At 43.6% G+C, this 17,578-nt stretch overlaps 1 long non-coding RNA gene across 1 annotated transcript in view; it reads left to right on the top strand.

Annotated features, from left to right (window-relative positions):
* Positions 1-17,578, top strand: part of LOC113225082 — a 106,140-nt gene that overhangs the window by 1,747 nt on the left and 86,815 nt on the right. Inside the window, exon 2 of the long non-coding RNA XR_003309706.1 lies at positions 5,451-5,582. This is a non-coding gene — a long non-coding RNA (uncharacterized LOC113225082). The remainder of the gene's footprint in view (positions 1-5,450; positions 5,583-17,578) is intronic.

Here is a 17,578-nt window from a genome sequence, read left to right as displayed (position 1 = left end):
GGAATGGGTGCCATGACAGAGGTAGAAGGTGGCCCAGGCCTGGGAGTGGCAGTGGTGGTGGGGGTGGGGAGGGAAGGCCTGCAATCTAGACTCACAGATAGCATTGATGCTGCATGACCCTGAGCAGCACCTCATAGTCCTGCCTCTTAGACCCCCAGCTCCCCTTGAAGCTCCACACACACCCCAAACTAAACACGCCTCCCAGCTGAGCTCCTCCATGTTTTCTCCTGAAAACCTGGCTTTCTGTCCTGGTAAATCCAGAAACTTGAACTGGTTTTGAACACCTCCCTGCTGGTTACCCCCTACATCCGGTCTGTCGCTCCTTCCAGTGGGATTTGCCCCTTCTCTCCCACCTTATGGCCCCTGCAGGAAGCCAGGCCACCATTGTTGTCTCCTTGGATAACGTCTCGGCTTCATCCTGGTCTCCCTGACTTCATTCCTGGGATACCACCCTTGCTATACTTAGCTGGAGTGCTTCTTCCAAATTGCAAATTCCAGTATGTCACCACCCAACTGAAAATTGGCTGGGCGTGGTGTCTCATGCCTGTAATCCCAGCACTTTGGGAGGCCAAGGCAGGCCGATCACCTGAGGTCAGGAGTTTGAGACCAGCCTGGCTAACATGGTGAAACCCCATCTCTGCTAAAAATACAAAAATTAGCTGGGCATGCTGGCAGGCACCTGTAATCGCAGCTACTCAGGAGGCTGAGGCAGGAGAGTCACTTGAACCTGGGAGGTGGAGGTTGCAGCGAGCCAAGACTGTGCCACTGTACTCCAGTGTGGGCAACAAAAGCAAAACTCCCTCAAAAAAGAAAAAAAAAAGAAAATCATCCATCCATTGGTTCCTCTCTGTCCATGGGCTAAAGTTCTAAGTGTTCTTCATGTCCTTTGAGGCCCTTCAAAACCAGACCCTGAATCCTTCTTCACCCTGGAGCCTCATCTCTCTCTCTCTCTTTTTTCCAGGTCCTAATCCCTGGAACCTGTGAATATTATCACCTTACATGTCAAAAGAACTTTGAAAATGTGATTAAGGTTGGGATGAGGAGATTATCTTGGATTATCTGGGTAGATCCAAGAGTCTCATCTCTTGATACTCCCTTTCCCAACTCCTTTTCCTCATTTAAAAAAAAATTAATTAATTAATTATTTATTTTTTTTGAGACAGAGTTTCGTTCTTGTTGCCCAGGCTGGAGTGCAATGGCTCAATCTTGGCTCACTGCAACCTCCGCTTCCTGAGTTCAAGCGATTCTCCTGCCTCAGCCTCCTGAGCAGCTGGGATTACAGGCATGTGCTACCATGCCTGGGTAATTTTGTGTTTATTTATTTATCTTTTTGGAGACAGAGTCTTGCTCTGCCGCCCAGGCTGGAGTTCAGTAGTGCAATCTTGGCTCACTGCAACCTCTGCCTCCAGGGTTCAAGTGATTCTCCTGCCTCAGCCTCCCAAGTAGCTGGGACTACAGGCATGTGCAACCACACATGGCTAATTTTTTGTATTTTTAGTAGAGATGGGGCTTCACCATGTTAGCCAGGATGGTCTCGATCTCCTGACCTCGTGATCTGCCCGCCTCAGCCTCCCAAAGTGCTGGGATTACAGGTGTGAGCTACCATGCCCAGCCTTTTTTTTTTTGAGATGCAGTCTCCCTGCGATGCCCAGGCTGGAGTGCAATATGATCTTGGCTCACTGCAACCTTCGCCTCCAGGGTTCAAGTGATTCTCCTGCTTCAGCTTCCTGAGTAGCTGGGATTACAGGTGTACACCACCATGCCTGACTAATTTTTGTATTTTTAGTAGAGAGGGGGTTTCACCATGTTGGTCAGGCTGGTCTCGAACTCCTGACCTCGTGATCCTCCCACCTGCCCACCTCAGCCTTCCAAAGTGCTGGGATTACAGGTGTGAGACACCGTGCCTGGCCCTTTTTTTTTTTTTTTTTTTGAGACGGAGTCTTCCTGCGACGCCCAGGCTGGAGTGCAGTGGTGCGATCTCGGCTCACTGCAGTCTCCGCCTCCCGGGTTCAAATGATTCTCCTGCCTCAGCCTGTCAAGTAGCTGGGATTACAGAGCCTGGCACTATGCCCAGTTAATTTTTGTAGTTTTAGTAGAGATGGGGTTTCACCATGTTGGCCAGGCTAGTTTGGAACTCCTGACCTCAGGTGATCCACTTGCCTCCCAAGGTGCTGGGATTAGAGGTCTGAGCCACTGCACCTGGCCCTCTTCCTCTTCATGAACCTGGCACTTCAACCATTCCAGTTATCATCATCATCTAATCATGTGCTGCTTTTTTCATGGCTCTAGGCCTTTTCCCATAGTTTCCTTCTGCTTCGGAATGCCCTTCCCTTATTTGTATGTCTGAAGAAATCTCTTTCATCCCTCAAAATCCAGCTGGCATGTCACCTCTTCTGTGAAGCCTTCCCAGATTTCCCAGGCTGCATTAGGTGTTGCTCCCAGATGCTCTGTGAAGGCTTGGATGGATCTGTTACCTCAATACCCAGCATGCGGCCTGGCATGGAGGAGGTGTCCACGAAAGGTTGCTGTACAATTTGGATGTTGGACCTGGATTTTCAGGCCTTGAAGCCCACAGGGGGCCCATCCAGTTACCTACTGAGAGGTCTGGAGGAGTCTCTTCCAACATGGGGCAGCCAGCACTGCATTCTCCTGCTTCCCTGGTGCTCAGTTGAGCAGGATTTTCTGCCTTTGAGTGGTGCCCGCAAATGAGAAATGAATTAATGAGGACATCGCTGATACTGAATACTAGTGGGCAAAACACCCCAGGCTCTCTCCCCAGGCTGCAGAGAGGCTGGGATGGCTGCCCAGATGCTCTCTTGGGGCCTGCCTCTGGGGAAGGAAGCAGAATTCTAGCTTTGAGTGGGCAGAAGAGAAGACTTCCCCTCCTTCTTATCCACTGCTTGTGGTCTTCTGGCCAGGCAGGCCTTATCTCTGCTATCCGGGCCTGGCCTGCCATGGTATGGCTGGGGAGGGGCATGGTCCTGGTGGTCGGGGTGATGGGGAATCAGAGACTGAAAGGAGATAAAGCTCGGATGCTTATCTTGGCTCGGAGGAAACCTATTCCCTCTACAACCCTGTGACTGGAGGATGGGGTTGGGTGCAGGAAAGAGTCCCTAGGCCAGGCCAGCTTCTGCCCTGTTCATGGGCTTCCTTGGGTGAGGGAGCTAGACCCATCTTTCCAGGGTCTGAGGCTCCCTTCCCCATCAGGCAGCTGGTTTATGTCCCCACAGCACTGGGTGGGCAGGTGGAAGGGAGAAGACAGGGCCATTTTTCCTAAAATTCTTGCCAGGAAGAGTGGCCAAGATAAGTCAAATGACCTGTGTAAGGACAGAGAGAGGCAAAGGCAGGTTCAGAGCTTGTGGAATCAGAGCCTAAGGCCTGCATTCTCCCCTGCTTCCTGGGGAGTCTGACCTGGATCCTGAGAAGGAAGAGGGGTTCCCAGAGGTAGCCAGTCTGCTCCCTTGGTCCCATGTCCTCTGCCATTGCAGCCTGGAACCAGGGGACACAGATGGGGGCTTCTGCCCATAGATAAGCCTCTGGGTTGGGGGGCACCAGGGAGCAGAGGGATGGTGGCTTTTGCAACCTCCTTGTGGTTATACTGTTCTTATGAGTGGTCTAGACGGCTGAGGCGAGGCTGGACATGTTATCTCTATCACCTCTCTGACCTCCCAGGCTATTCTATGTTTCCTGGAATGTCCAGTTTGTTCGATTCATGCACTTATTTATTCACCCACTCCATGCCCCATGAGCTCTTCTTTCTATTCATTCTCTCACTCACCCGTTTATTCACCCATCTATCTACCCGTTCATCCATCTATCCACCTACCCATCCATCCATCCTTCCATCCATCCATCAAAACTACCAACTCAGCCATCCATCCACCATCCATGCATCCATCTGTCCATCCATATATCCATCCACCCAACCATCCATCCATTCACCCACTAATTCATCCATTCATTATCCATGCATTCATCTGTCCATACGTCCATCCATCCACCACTTATCCATCCATCCATCTACCCATCATACCCATCCATCCATTCATCCAACCACCACCCATGCACTCACCTATCCACCCATCCAGTCATTAATCCAATAAGAAATTTTGAGCACCTATTACCAATCAGGTCCTGCACTTGGACCTTAGGGTAGTGTGTGAATAAAACCCCAGGCTGTAATGGTCTGTGACAAGCAAACTTTCTCACAAGACCTCTGAATGCCTGCCATCCCTAAGGATACCACACTATCTCTGTGCAGCCCTTATGAATGCAGGCAGCTCCTTCTCCCAAACTCTAGGCACCAGAAATGACAGGATCCGGAAATGTGGTTGGATTTCCTCTTGATTCCAGATGTGTTATGTGCAGATGTGACTCCAGTACCCTCATTTAAGGCTCTTGCCCTGTGAAGCTGCACCACCTTCTATGGCTCCCCATCACCCTCCTGCAGGCCTCCGGTTACTTGGCTTCTGTCTCTTTTTTTCTTTTTTTTTCAGATGGAGTTTTGCTCTTGTCACCCAGGCTGGAGTGCAGTGCATGATCTCGGCTCACTGCAACCTCCGCCTCCCAGGTTCATGCCATTCTTCTGCCTCAGCCTCCCGAGCAGCTGGGATTACAGGCGCCTGCCACTACGCCTGGCTAATTTTTATATTTTTGGTAAAGATGGGGTTTCAGCATGTTGGCCAGGCTGGTCTTGAACTCCTGACCTCAGGTGATCCACCTGCTTCGGCCTCCCAAAGTGCTGGGATTACAGGCGTGAGCCACCATGCCCGGCCGGCTTCTGTCTCTTGACATGGGTACCCCTCATAGTCTTTCTCTCTATTCCCATCCTGCCACCATCTGGGGGAACTGTACTGGCCACAAGAGTGCTGTGCTCACACACCGGCTTTCAATTCCTTGACTGGGTTGTCTCTAAGGGCTTTTCCATTTTAGACACCCAATATCTTGTTTACATCAGGGACTTTGCCATCACCTGGATCTGCTCAACCTCTAGAACCTTCCATCCAACACCTCCTCTTTGACCATAGGCCTCCCTCTGTCCATCTCTCACCCCTTCACCCCCACAGCTCCTGCTCTCTAAACTCAGAGAGGCCTCCAGGCTCTGCTCCCACTATTTCCTCATTTATCACCTCCTCCTCACTTCCCTTCCTTTCTTCCCCCCGCCGGCAGCCCAACATTAATTCACTGAAGATTCTCTTACCTGTGCTCCAGGATTTGTGCAGTCCTCTCCATCTATCTCCCTGCCCAGCAGAGCTTCACAGGTTGGATTATTTCTTTTTGGAGTGGGTCTCATTCTGTCACCTAGGCTGGGGTGCAGTGGCACAAACATGCTTCCTTGCAACTTCGACCTCCCTGGCTCAAGTGATCCTCCCACCTCAGACTCCTGAGTAGCTGGGACTTCAGGCACACATCACCATGCTTGGCTAAATTAAAAAAATTTTTTTTTGTAGAGATGGGGTCTGGCTGCGTTGCCCAGGCTGGTCTTAAACTCCTGGACTCAAACAATCCTCCTACCTTGGCCTCCCAAAGTGCTGGGATTACAGGTGTGAACCATCATGCTCGGCCTGGATTGGATTCTTAAGGTAAACTTTTTATTGACGAATAATGTATACACCATTGTAAAATTCTAATTGCAATTTTTAAGCTTACCATAAGTGTATATAACCTTACCGTAAGTGTATATAAGCATATATACACATATGATTTTAAGTGCTTAATTTTGACATAACTGAGGTTTATATGAAATTTGCAAGAATCGTGGGAGAAAACTCCTGTATACCCCTCACCCAAATTCTTAAAATGTTACCAACATTATATCAAATTTCCTTTCTCTCTTTCTGTGTGTGTATACATGCCTTCACAGGTAAAGATTTTTTTCTGAACTGTTTGAGAGTAAGTTGTATATGTGATCCTCCTATACTCCAAGTTCTTCCATTGCGTGTTTCCTAAAAAACAAGGACATCGTCTTACATATGACCACAGTACGGAAGTTACCATTGTTACAATGGTAGCTAATCTACAGATTTTATTCAGATTTCAGATCTTATTCAGACTGTCATAGATACAGATTTTAAAATGTATTATGTAACATTTGATATGTAAGAATGCTTGAGGCCGGGCGCGGTGGCTCAAGCCTGTAATCCCAGCACTTTGGGAGGCTGAGACGGGCGGATCACAAGGTCAGGAGATCGAGACCATCCTGGCTAACCCGGTGAAACCCCGTCTTTACTAAAAAATACAAAAAACTAGCCGGGCGAGGTGGCGGGCGCCTGTAGTCCCAGCTACTTGGGAGGCTGAGGCAGGAGAATGGCGTAAACCCAGGAGGCGGAGCTTGCAGTGAGCTGAGATCCGGCCACTGCACTCCAGCCTGGGCGACAGAGCGAGACTCTGTCTCAAAAAAAAAAGAAAAAAAAAAAAAAAGAATGCTTGAAAACGATGAAATGTAATAGTAAAATGGTCATCTGTCAACCAGTCACCAAACTTAAGTTCTAGAACAAGGTCAAGAAACTATGGCCTGTGGGCCAAATCCCGGCCACTGCCTGGTATTGTGGCACAGTCACACCCATTCATTTACACCTTGTTTATGGCTGTTTTGGAGGTACAAAGCTGCAGAGTTGAGTAGTTGTGACAGAGACCTTATGTTCCATAAAACTAACACATTTACCACCTGACCCTTTACAAAAAAGTTTGCCATCCTCTGGTCTAGAGCAGAGCTGTCCAGTAGAACTTTCTGTGATGATGGAAATATTCTATAAATCTGTGCTGTCCAATACAGTAGCCACTAGCCACGTATGACTAGCATTTGAAATGTGGTTAGTGTGTCTGAGGAACTGAGTTTTATTTTTTTTTAATTGTTTAAAAATTTTTATATTTGTAAAATAGAGATGGGGGGGTCTCACTGTCTTGCCCAGGCTGGTCTTGAACTCCTGAGCTCAAGCAATCCTCCTGCCTTGGCCTCCCAAAGTGCTGGGATTACAGGCATGGGCCACCATGCCTGCCCCTGAATTTTAAATTGTATCTAATTTTAATTAATTTAGATTAATTAATTGACTAATTAATTAATTTTTTTGAGACAGGGCTGAGCTCTGTTCCCCAGGCTGGAGTGTAGTGGTGCCATCATGGCTCACTGCAACCTTGACCTCCCAGGATCAATTGATCCCCCTACCTCAGCCTCCCCAGTAGCTGGGACTACAGGCATGTGCCTCCATGCCCGGCTAATTTTTGTATTTTTTGTAGTGGTGAGGTTTCACCCTGTTGCCCAGACTGGTCTTGAACTTCTTGACTCAAGTGATCCTCCCACCTTGGCCTCCCAAAGTGCTGGGATTACACATGTGAGTCACCGTGCCTGGCCAATTAATGTAAATTTAAGTCAAAATGTCTACATGTGGCTAATGCTACCATATCGGAAAGCCTAGTTCGAGAATGTCACTTGGATCTTTTCATCCACTCGTAAACTCCTTCCTATTCTACTTCCCTGTGTCCTCCCTCCCAGAGGCAGCAACTCTCTTGAGTTCTGTGTTTATCATTCCATTTCTATTGCAACGTATAATTATCACATTTGGTTTTGAACTTTATAAAAATGCTATCATTCTGTATCTAGTGTTTTGCAACTTGCTTTTTTTCATTCTGACTTACATTTCTGCCATCTTGTGATGGGTAATGGAAGCTTATTCATATTTCTTCTCTGTATGATTCACTGTGTACCTATACCAAAATATAGTTTTACCCATTTCCTGTTAATGCCTGTTGGGATGTCCCCATTTCATACTGGGGACATTCTTGTATGTTTTTTTCTGGTGCCATAAGTTCATGAATTTCTTTAGAAGAAGAATTGCTGGGCAAGTAGAATATCAAATGTTCAGGCTTACAAATGGTACCATCTTGTTTTCCAGGATGTTTGTTTACACTTATTTATGTTCCCACCAAGCAGAGTGTAAAAGTTCCTGTTGATCCGGATCTTTGCCAGCCATTGGTGGTGTCAGCGCCTTCTTCATTTTGCCAACTTAGTGGGTGTAAAATTATATCTCGTGTTGTCTTAATTTGCATTTTTCGGATTATTAATGAAGTTGATCTTCTTTTCAAGTGTTGATTGGTCTTTTGTGTTCCGCTTCGGAGAAATGCTCTTGATCATGTCTTCTGCTCAGGTTTTCAGCTGGGCTGTCAGCTGTGTGTGTTGCAAATAACTTCTCCCAGTTGGTGGCGTGCCTTTTCATTTTATTATGTCTTGATAGAGAAAGTTGCTTAGTTTTAATGTAATTAAGTTTATGAATATGTTCTTTATGATTGGTACTTTTTATCTTGTTGAAGGAAGCCTTTCCTGTTCTGAGGCCATAAAGATATTCTTCTATATTTTCTTTTATGAGTTTAAAGGTTTTGCCTTTCCTGCTTAAGTTTTGAATCCAACTGGAATAGATATCACTTATGATTTGGGGAAAGGATTCAATTTTATGCTTTTCTGTGTAGATATTGAGCTGTTCATTTATTGAATAGCTCTTCCTTTCCCCAGTGATCTGCAATGCTACCTCTGTGTCATATATCACATTTCCATATATTTGTGGCTCATTTTGAGGCTCTTCATTCTATTCCATTGGTCTGCTTAATCATCCCTGTGTCAATCTCATTCTATCTCAGTTACATTACATTTATAAGTCTTGATATCTGATGGGGCATGCTATCCCACCTTGTTTTTCTCCCCAGTTTTGCCTATTTTTGTGCCTTTGCTCTCCTAAGGTATTTTAGAATTAACTTGTCAGGATCCACACAAATTCTGTTGTGATTTTGATTGGAGTTGCATTGATTTTATAGATCAATTTAGAGGAAATAGATATCTCCAAATACTGAGTCTCCTTATTCATGAAGGATTTTTAAAAGTTATTATTTATTGTCTCTCTTTTTTTTTTTGAGATGGAGTTTGCTCTGTCGCCCAGGCTGGAGTGTAGTGGCACAATCATAGCTCACTGCAGCTTAGAGATGAGGTCTCACTATGTTGCCCAGGCTGGTCTCCAACTCCTGAGCTCAAATGATCCACCCTCTTTGTCCTCCCAAAGCGCTGGGATTACAGGTGTGAGCCATTGCGCCCAGCTGTGTCTTTAAGGTTTATAATTCTTTCCTTCCAGGTCTTACATATCTTTTGTTATTTTTATTTTTATTTTTTTAAAATTGTAGATGATATGTATTTTTAAAATGCATCTCTTAAATATAATTACTTTAATTAAAGGTATCTTTCTCCTTTCCTCTTATATATTGTTTTTAACATCTAGCAACGTTGTTAAATCTCTTATTCTAACCTTTTATTTGTAGATTTTGGGGTTTTTCTTTTTCTTTTCTTTTTTTTTTTTTTGAGATAGAGTCTCACTCTGTTGCCCAAGCTGGAGTGCAGTGGCACAAAATTGGCTCACTGTAACCTCTGCCTCCCAGGTTCAAGCGATTCTCCTGCCTCAGCCTCCCAAATAGCTGGGATTACAGGCACCCACCACCATGTCCGGCTAATTTTTGTATTTTTAGTAGAGATGGGGTTTCACCATGTTGGCCAGGGTGGTCTCGAACTCCTCACCTCAGGTGATCCACCTGCCTTAGCCTCCCAAAGTGCTAGGATTATAGGCATGAGCCATCGCACCCGGCCTGATTTTGGGCTTTTCTAGGTAAATAAACATAGAATCCATGAATGATGCACACTTTTTTCCCTTCCAGGCTTTATATGTTTTATTTCATTTTTTTTTTTTGTTTCACTGCATTGGCTAGAATTACCAGTCTGGCTTTGAAGGGAAGCAGCGGTGGTAAGCATCTTTGCCTTTTCATTATTTTAAAGGGAATGATAATGTTTCCCATTAAGAATAAGGTTTTTAGGCTGGGTGTGGTGGCTCGTGCCTGTAATCCTAGCACTTTGGCAGGTTGAGGTGGGAGGATAGCTTGAGTTCAGGAGTTCAAGACCAGCCTGGCCAATATAGCAAGGCCTCATCTCTACTAAAAATAAAAAAATTAGATGGATGTGGTGGTGTGTGCCTGTAGTCCCAGCCCCCACTCTGGAGGCTGAGGCGGGGGGATTGCTTGAGCCCAGGAGGTGGAGGCTGCAATGAGCTGTGATCAGGCTACTGCACTCCAGCTGGGTGACAGAGTGAGACACTGTCTCAAAAAGAAAGAAAAAAAAAGAATTTTTCCTTCTATTCTTAGTTTTCCAGGAGTTTAAAAAAAAATCATGAATATTAAACATATACATCTCCATCTATTCAAATGGCAGTTAATAATAATGTATTGCACATTTCAAAATTGCTAAGAGAGTAAATTTTCAATGTTCTTGCTACAAGAAATGATATGTATTTGAGGTGATGGATATGTTAATTAGCTTGATTTAATTATTCCGTATTATATTTATAAATCATAATATCAGTTTGTACTCCATAAATATATACAATTATAAGTTGTCAATTTATAATAAAAAATTTAAAAAATTTTTAAAAAGAAAAAAATGTAGTGTTTTTCATGTAGTCTGTTAATGTGATGAGTACATTTATAGATTTATAATTTTGAAACTTCCTTGCAGTTCTAGGATACACCCAACTTAGCCATAAAATATTGTCATTTTTATGTACTGGTGGATTCAAGTTGTTATTATCTTGTTTAAGACTTTGGTGTCTATGCTATTGAGTAAAATTGGCCTGTAATTTTCCTTTCTCACACTCTGTTAGATTTTGGAATCTAGGTTATACTGTCCTCATGGAATGGGCTGGGGAGTGCTCTTTTTTTCTATTCTCTGTAAGGGCTTTTTAAGTTGGAATGGTCTGTGCCTTGATATACAGTTGATCACAGTATTTCACTTTCTATCTTTCTAATATCTTCTGGATCTGTAAATATGTTGCCTCAAAATTTTTTAATAAGAGTTTTTGGTGACTTCTCTCTTTTACTTTCCATCAATCTTGCCAGAGGTCTGTCTTTTATTAGCCTTTTCGAGAAACCAATTTTTGACTTTGTTGTGTGTGTACATTTTTTTTTACTGCATCTTTGCTTTGATGTAATTAATTTTTCTTCTTAGCTTTATTATTACTTCCTGTGGACTTATTTTATGGTTCTTTTTATAAGCTCTTAAGTTGGGGCTTCGTTGATCAATTTTTGGGCTAAACTTTCAAGGTTCAACATTTTACTAGAAGTGCTGCTTTGGCTTTCTCTGTTTTGATAAGCATTGTTTTCTTTCTCTCTTTCTTTCTTTCTTTCTTTTTTTTTTTTTTTTGTCTTTTGAGATGGAGTTTCACTGTGGTTGCCCAGGCTGCAGTGCAGTGGCATGATCTCAGCTCACTGCAACCTCTGCCTCCCGCGTTCAAGCGATTCTCTTGCCTCAGCCTCCTGAGTAGCTGGGATTACAGGTGCCCGCTACCATGCCCAGCTAATTTTATATTTTTAGTAGAGACAGATTTTCTCCATGTTGGTCAGGCTGGTCTTGAACTCCCGACCTCAGGTGATCTGCCCACCTCGGCCTTCCAGAGTGCTGGGATTACAGGCATGAGCCACCACATCTGGCCGATAAGCACTGTTTTCATTATCATTCTGCTCTAAGTGCCTTAAAATATATAGTTATTTCTTTGACTTATGAATTACTCAGAAGAAAGCTTTAAACTTTTCAAATGTATGTGAATTTTAAATTTATCTGTTTCTCACTGAGTTCTAATTTAAATGCAGCACAGTTAGAGAAAATGATGTGTGTGATGATGATTCTTTGGAATTGAGTCTTGCTTTATAACCTAGCACATGGTCAATTAAAATAATTTTTATAATCTCAGTATTTTGGGAAGCTGAGGTGGGAGAATCCCATAAGACCAGGAGTTTGAGACCAGCCTGGGCAACATAGTGAGACCCTGGCCAAGCATGGTGGCTCATGCCTGTAATCTCAGCACTTTGGGAGGCTGAGGTGGGCGGATCATGAGGTCAGGAGTTTGAGACCGTCTCTACTAAAAATGTGAAAATGAGCCGGGCGTGGTGATGTGCGCCTGTAATCCCAGCTACTTGGGAGGCTGAGGCAGGAGAATTGCTTGAACCCAGGAGGCAGAGGTTGCAGTGAGCCAAGATCACGCCATTGCACTCCAGCCTGGGTGACAGAGGGAGACTCAGTCTCAAAAACAAACAAAAACAAAAACATAGTGAGACCCTGTCTCTAAAAAAAAAAAATTAGCTGGGCATGGTAGTGTGTGCCTGTAGTCCCAGACACTTGAGAGGCTGAGGTGGGAGGATTGCTTGAGCCCAAGGGTTCAAGGTTACAGCGATTTTTGATTGTGCACTGTACTCTAACCTGAGCGACATAGTAAGACTCTGTCTCTGAGAAAAAAAAAAAAATTAAAAAAAATTTAAAAAAATGTGTGCTTGAGAAGTTTAGTCTCTGGATGCAGCATTCCATAAACTTCCATTCCACTTTGCTTGTTATATATTATTCAAATCCTGTTTGGCTAGTTTTCTGTCTGCTTGACCTGCCAGTTATGGAGATGTGAGTATTCAAATCTCTCTCCATGAGAGTGGGTCTTGTATTTTCCCTGCAGTCTCATCAACTGCTGATTTCTAATTTTTGAGGCTACTTTACATGTAGATTAAGAATTGTTGTGTCTTCCAGAAAAAGCTAACTTTTCTATCCCTTTTAAGATGCTTTGCATCTTAAAGTCTGTTTTTCTTCTGATTTTAGTGTAGCTCTCCCAGCTTTCTTTTTTAAAAAATTTCTTAAATTTGTTTTAGAGACAGGGTCTCACTCACTCTGTCACCCAGGCTGGAGTGTAGTGGTGTGATCATGGCTTACTGCAGCTTCGAAGTTCTTGGTTCAAGTAACCCTTCCACCTCAGCCTCCTGTGTAGGTGGAACTGTAGACACACACCACTATGCCTGCTAATTATTTTTTATTGTAGAGATAGGGTCTTGCTATGTTGCCCAGGCTGGCCTCAAACTCCTGGCCTCAAGCAATTCTCCCAGTTCGTCCTCCCAAAGTGCTGGGATTACTAGTGTAAGCCACTGCATTCGGCCTCCAGCTTTCTTTTGATTAGTGTTTGTGTGGTCCTTCAATGTATCTCCTTATGTTTCAGTGTTTTAGATATGCCACCATATGCAGCATAGAGCTGGATTTTTAAAAATCCAATCTAACAATATGTATTTTAAATAGCACACATAGACTTTTAGTTTATTGTGATTATAGATACATCTTGAGTTATTTTTGTTATCTTTCTTATTCTATTCCCCCTCCCCCTATTCTTTCTCTTTCTACTTGCTCTTCTTTCCTTTGGATTTATTGAGTTTGTTTGTTTTCTTACTCTATCCTTTTCTACCTCCTTTATTGATTTGGAATTTATATACCCTACTTGTATATTTCTATTGAAATAGATAGATTGCTTCTATATTTCTATTGAAATAGATAGATGCTATTGATTGCTTTTGAAATTCTACCCTGCATACCTAAAGAAGTCTCAGGTTATTAGTATCTCAACCACCTTCCTAAATATTAGAAGGACCTTTGAACCCTTTGGCTGTGATCTTCCCCTACAGGTTTACATACTCTCTTTTTGGTGCAGTTTTTGAAATATTTCCTTACTGTTCCCGCCTCTTGTCATTATTTTACATAATATTTGTATAGATTTATCTGTTTATCAATTTCTTTGCTTACTATTCTTTTCTGCATGCCAGTCCTTCCTTCTGGGGTAATTTCCCTTTTTCTTGTAGCACATTCTTCAGTAAAGATTTGTTGTTGGTAAATGCTTTTTGCTTTTCTTTCTCTGAAATAAAAAGTCCAGAGGTTTCCATTTCACCATCAGCTTTGGAAGATGGTTTAGCTAAGTTCACAATTCTAGGTTGACAGTTATTTTCTCCCAGAACTTTGAAGCTCGTCCCTGTCTTCTGGCTTTCACTGTTGCTTTTGAGAGGTGTGCTGTCATCTAATTATCCTTCCTTTGTGGGAGGCATGTCTTTTCTATGTGGTTGCTTTTAAGATCTCTGTCTTTGGTGTTATGTAGTTTCACCACACTGTGATTAGCTGTGGATTTCCTTTTATTTATGTTGTTAGATGTATATTACGTTCCCAGTGTCTGTGAAGTCATGCCTTTCATCAGTTCTGGAAAGTTCTCAGCCATTATCTCTTCAAATATTGCCTCTCACTCTTTCTGTCTCTATCCTCTTTCTGGGACTTTTGTTCTACCTGCTATTGCTTTTAACCTCTCTTTCATATTTTCCATTTGCTTGTCTCTGTGCTGAAAATTGTGTAATGTCTTCAGATTAATCTTCCAGCTCACTCTGTCTCATCAACTGTGTCTAATATGCTGTTTAACCCATTTGTTGAATTTTTGGTTTCAACAAGTTATTTCATTTCTAAAAGTTCTATGCTGTTCTTTTCCAGATCTATTTTTAAAAAATTATCTCTTGTGATATGATCACTTTTGTGATTTCATTTTTTATTTCTTTAAAAACTTCAATTATAGTTATTTCATTTACTGTAATGATAATAAGTACAATTTCTATTATCCTTAGGGATCTGTATCTAATGTATATTGTTTCTGCTAAGAATTGTCTCTTGTGCGATTGGTGTTTTTTTTTTTAATTGTGGATTTATACATATAGTTGGTCCTCTGTATCTGTGAGTTCTGCATCTTGGATTTAACCCATCGAGGATGGAAAATACTTGGAAAAAAATTCCACTAAATCCCCAAAACCAAAACTTGAATTTGCTGTGTGCCAAGTACTATTTTGAATCCATCAGAACAAAGTGAAGTGTACACATTGTACTAGGTATTATAAGTAACCTAGAGACAATTTAAAGTATATGAGAGGGTGTATGTAGGTTATATGCAAATACTATGGCTTTTTGTTTTGTTTGGTTTTGAGATAGAGCCTCACTCTGTCGCCCATGCTGAGGTGCAGTGGCACAATCCAGTTGCTCACTGCAGCTTTTACCTCCTAGGCTCAAGTGATCCTCCCACCTCAGCCTCCCAAATAGCTGGGACTACAGGGGCACAGGTGCACACCACCACATCCAGCTAATTTTTAATTTCTTTTTAGAGATGGGGGTCTCACGACGTTGTCCAGTCTAGTCTTGAGCCCCTGAGCTCAATCATCCTTTCACGTTGGCCTCCCAAAATGCTAGGATTACAGGTGTGAGCCACCATGCCCAGTCCACTATGTCACTTAAGATAAGGGACCTGAATATCCACAGATTTTGGTATCTGTGGAGGTCCTGGAACCAATTCCCCATGGATACCAGGGGATAACTGTATATTCTTTGGCAATCTTGAGTGCCTAAGTTGGGGATGCTATCCTTCAGAGAGGCTTTGTTTGCTGCCTGGTGCATGTTGTGGGTAGCAATAATAGTGCTTATTATATAGGATTGTTAGAAATATTAAATGGGGCTGGGTGTGGTGGCTGTCTCCTGTAATCCCAGCATTTTGGGAGGCTGAGGAGGGCAGATCACTTGAGCTCAGGAGCTCGAGACCAGCCTGGCCAACATGGCGAAACCCCATCTCTTACTAAAAATACAAAAATTAGCATACCTGTAATCCCAGGAGGCTGTAATCCCAGGAGGCTGTACTCAGGAGGCTGAGGCATGAGAATTGCTTGAGCCTGGGAGGTGGAGGTTGCAGTGAGCAGAGATTGTACCACTGCACTGCAGCCTGGGTGACAGAGTGAGACTCTGTTTCCAATAAATAAATAAATAAATAAATAAATAAATAAATAAATAAATAAATAATAAATGAAATACCAGATGCAAAATGCTCAGCTTGATGCCTTACACATAGTAGCTGCTCAAAAAATATGTTTTTTTTTTTTTTTCTGTTCAGGATTGAATTCTTTGAGATTAGGAACCCTGTTATTTTTTATTTTTTATTTACTTTTATTTTTTGAGACGGAGTTTCACTCTTGTCACCTAGGCTGGAGTGCAATGGCGTGGTCTCGGCTCACTACAACCTCCGCCTCTCAGGTTCCAGTGATTCTCCCATCTCAGCCTCCCGAGTAGCCAGGATTACAGGCACATGCCACCACGCCTTGCTAATTTTTGTATTTTTAGTAGACACGTGGTTTCACCATGTTGGCCAGGCTGGTCTTGAACTCCTGACCTCAGGTAATCCGCCCACCTCGGCCTCCCAAAGTGCTGGGATTACAGCTGTGAGCCACCGCACCTGGGCGGAATCCTGTGTTATTTATTTCACTGGTCTCCACTCCACCTGGTGCAACATCTGGCACAAAGGGACCTTTAACAGAGATCTGATAAGTGGATGTGTACATGACATTTCACCTTTCCAGACAGAACTACCCTTCTTGGAGCATCTCTAGTTTCCATAGCCTGGGGCTCTGCAGCCCCCAACCCTGTCCCTGGCAGTACTTTGAAAGCTGTTAGAAGACCAACTACAGTTGTCTATTCTCAAAAGATTAAATCTAGTCAAGAACCGAAACATGTAGAGAAAATTCTAGCTTTTCTGAGCTCTAGCCAACAGGCAGTCCATATGCTGGGGTCCCCGAGTCTGTTATCTCCAATGTTGCCTGACACAGTGCCTACCCTCTGCTTATGCTGAAAATCCTCCATCTGTTCTTGTTTTCAAATTGTTTAGAAGATTTAGAAGATTTTATGATGTCACACCATGTCCCGACAGGAAGCCCCATGTAAGAAGCTTCTTTCAGAATTTGTTCCTGGAAATATTTGTCCCTGTGGAGGAACTGATCTGCTTCCTCTTTTCTGATAGTAAGAGTGTTTCAGTTTTTACCCTGGCGACCAGGAAGCTCAAATCCAGATTTCCAGATGAATCACAGCATCTATGGCAACCCTAAAGATTGCCATTTTTTCTCTTGAGCTATAAGAATCCATTGAATGAACTAATCTTTCCCATTGTAAAGCTATTTCATCTCCTTTTGGGAAAAAGATGAAGCAGTCATGTGTTTCGAAATTATGACAACAGCATGGTCAATGGAAGCCATGTAGGATACTATTGAGAGCTGCAGCTCTGGAGTCAGACTGCTTGTGTGCAAATCCTAGCTCTGCCTTTCACTCACTTAGGGCTTTTGTGCAAATGTCTGGTGGAGCCCCAGCCCTTCAGTTAATGTACCAGGGAGCCAGTAAGTAGTTGCAGCCCCCTCTGGGCCTCAGCACATTTGTAAAATAAGTTCTTAGAATTCTGAAGAGAAGCAAAGGAAGTTAAAGACAAAGAGAAAGCCTTTGGTGAGGAGCAGGTGACTTAGGCAAGAGCTAATTCTGGGCACGGAAGGGGAGGAATCAGGGGTCAGAGGTTCTGACCTCGTGGGGCAGGGGAGGGAGGAGGAGGAGAGGCAGAGAGAAAGTCCAGAGCTCCTGCTGGACAGGGTGTGGGGAGTGGGCATTTGGAGTGAGTTGCCCCTCCCAGCCTGTGCCCTTCAGCCCTCCTGGAACTCCTGACTGGGCCACTCTTCCTTGTGGGGGGTGGATAATGGAGAGTCAGAGTCACTCCTCATCTGGCCTTGGGTTTGGTTTTTGGTTTTGCTATGGCTGCACCAACGGCTCTTTGAGTGGTGTGGCCAAGATGTGTGGGGGTGATGGTGGAGGGGATGGACTTGGGGGAACAGGTACATGCAAAGGTAGAAGGCAGCCACTGCCCTTGAG

This window comes from Piliocolobus tephrosceles, chromosome 1, assembly GCF_002776525.5.
Source record: "Piliocolobus tephrosceles isolate RC106 chromosome 1, ASM277652v3, whole genome shotgun sequence".
NCBI lineage: Eukaryota > Metazoa > Chordata > Mammalia > Primates > Cercopithecidae > Piliocolobus > Piliocolobus tephrosceles.
This window is presented reverse-complemented; position numbering and strand designations above follow the sequence as displayed.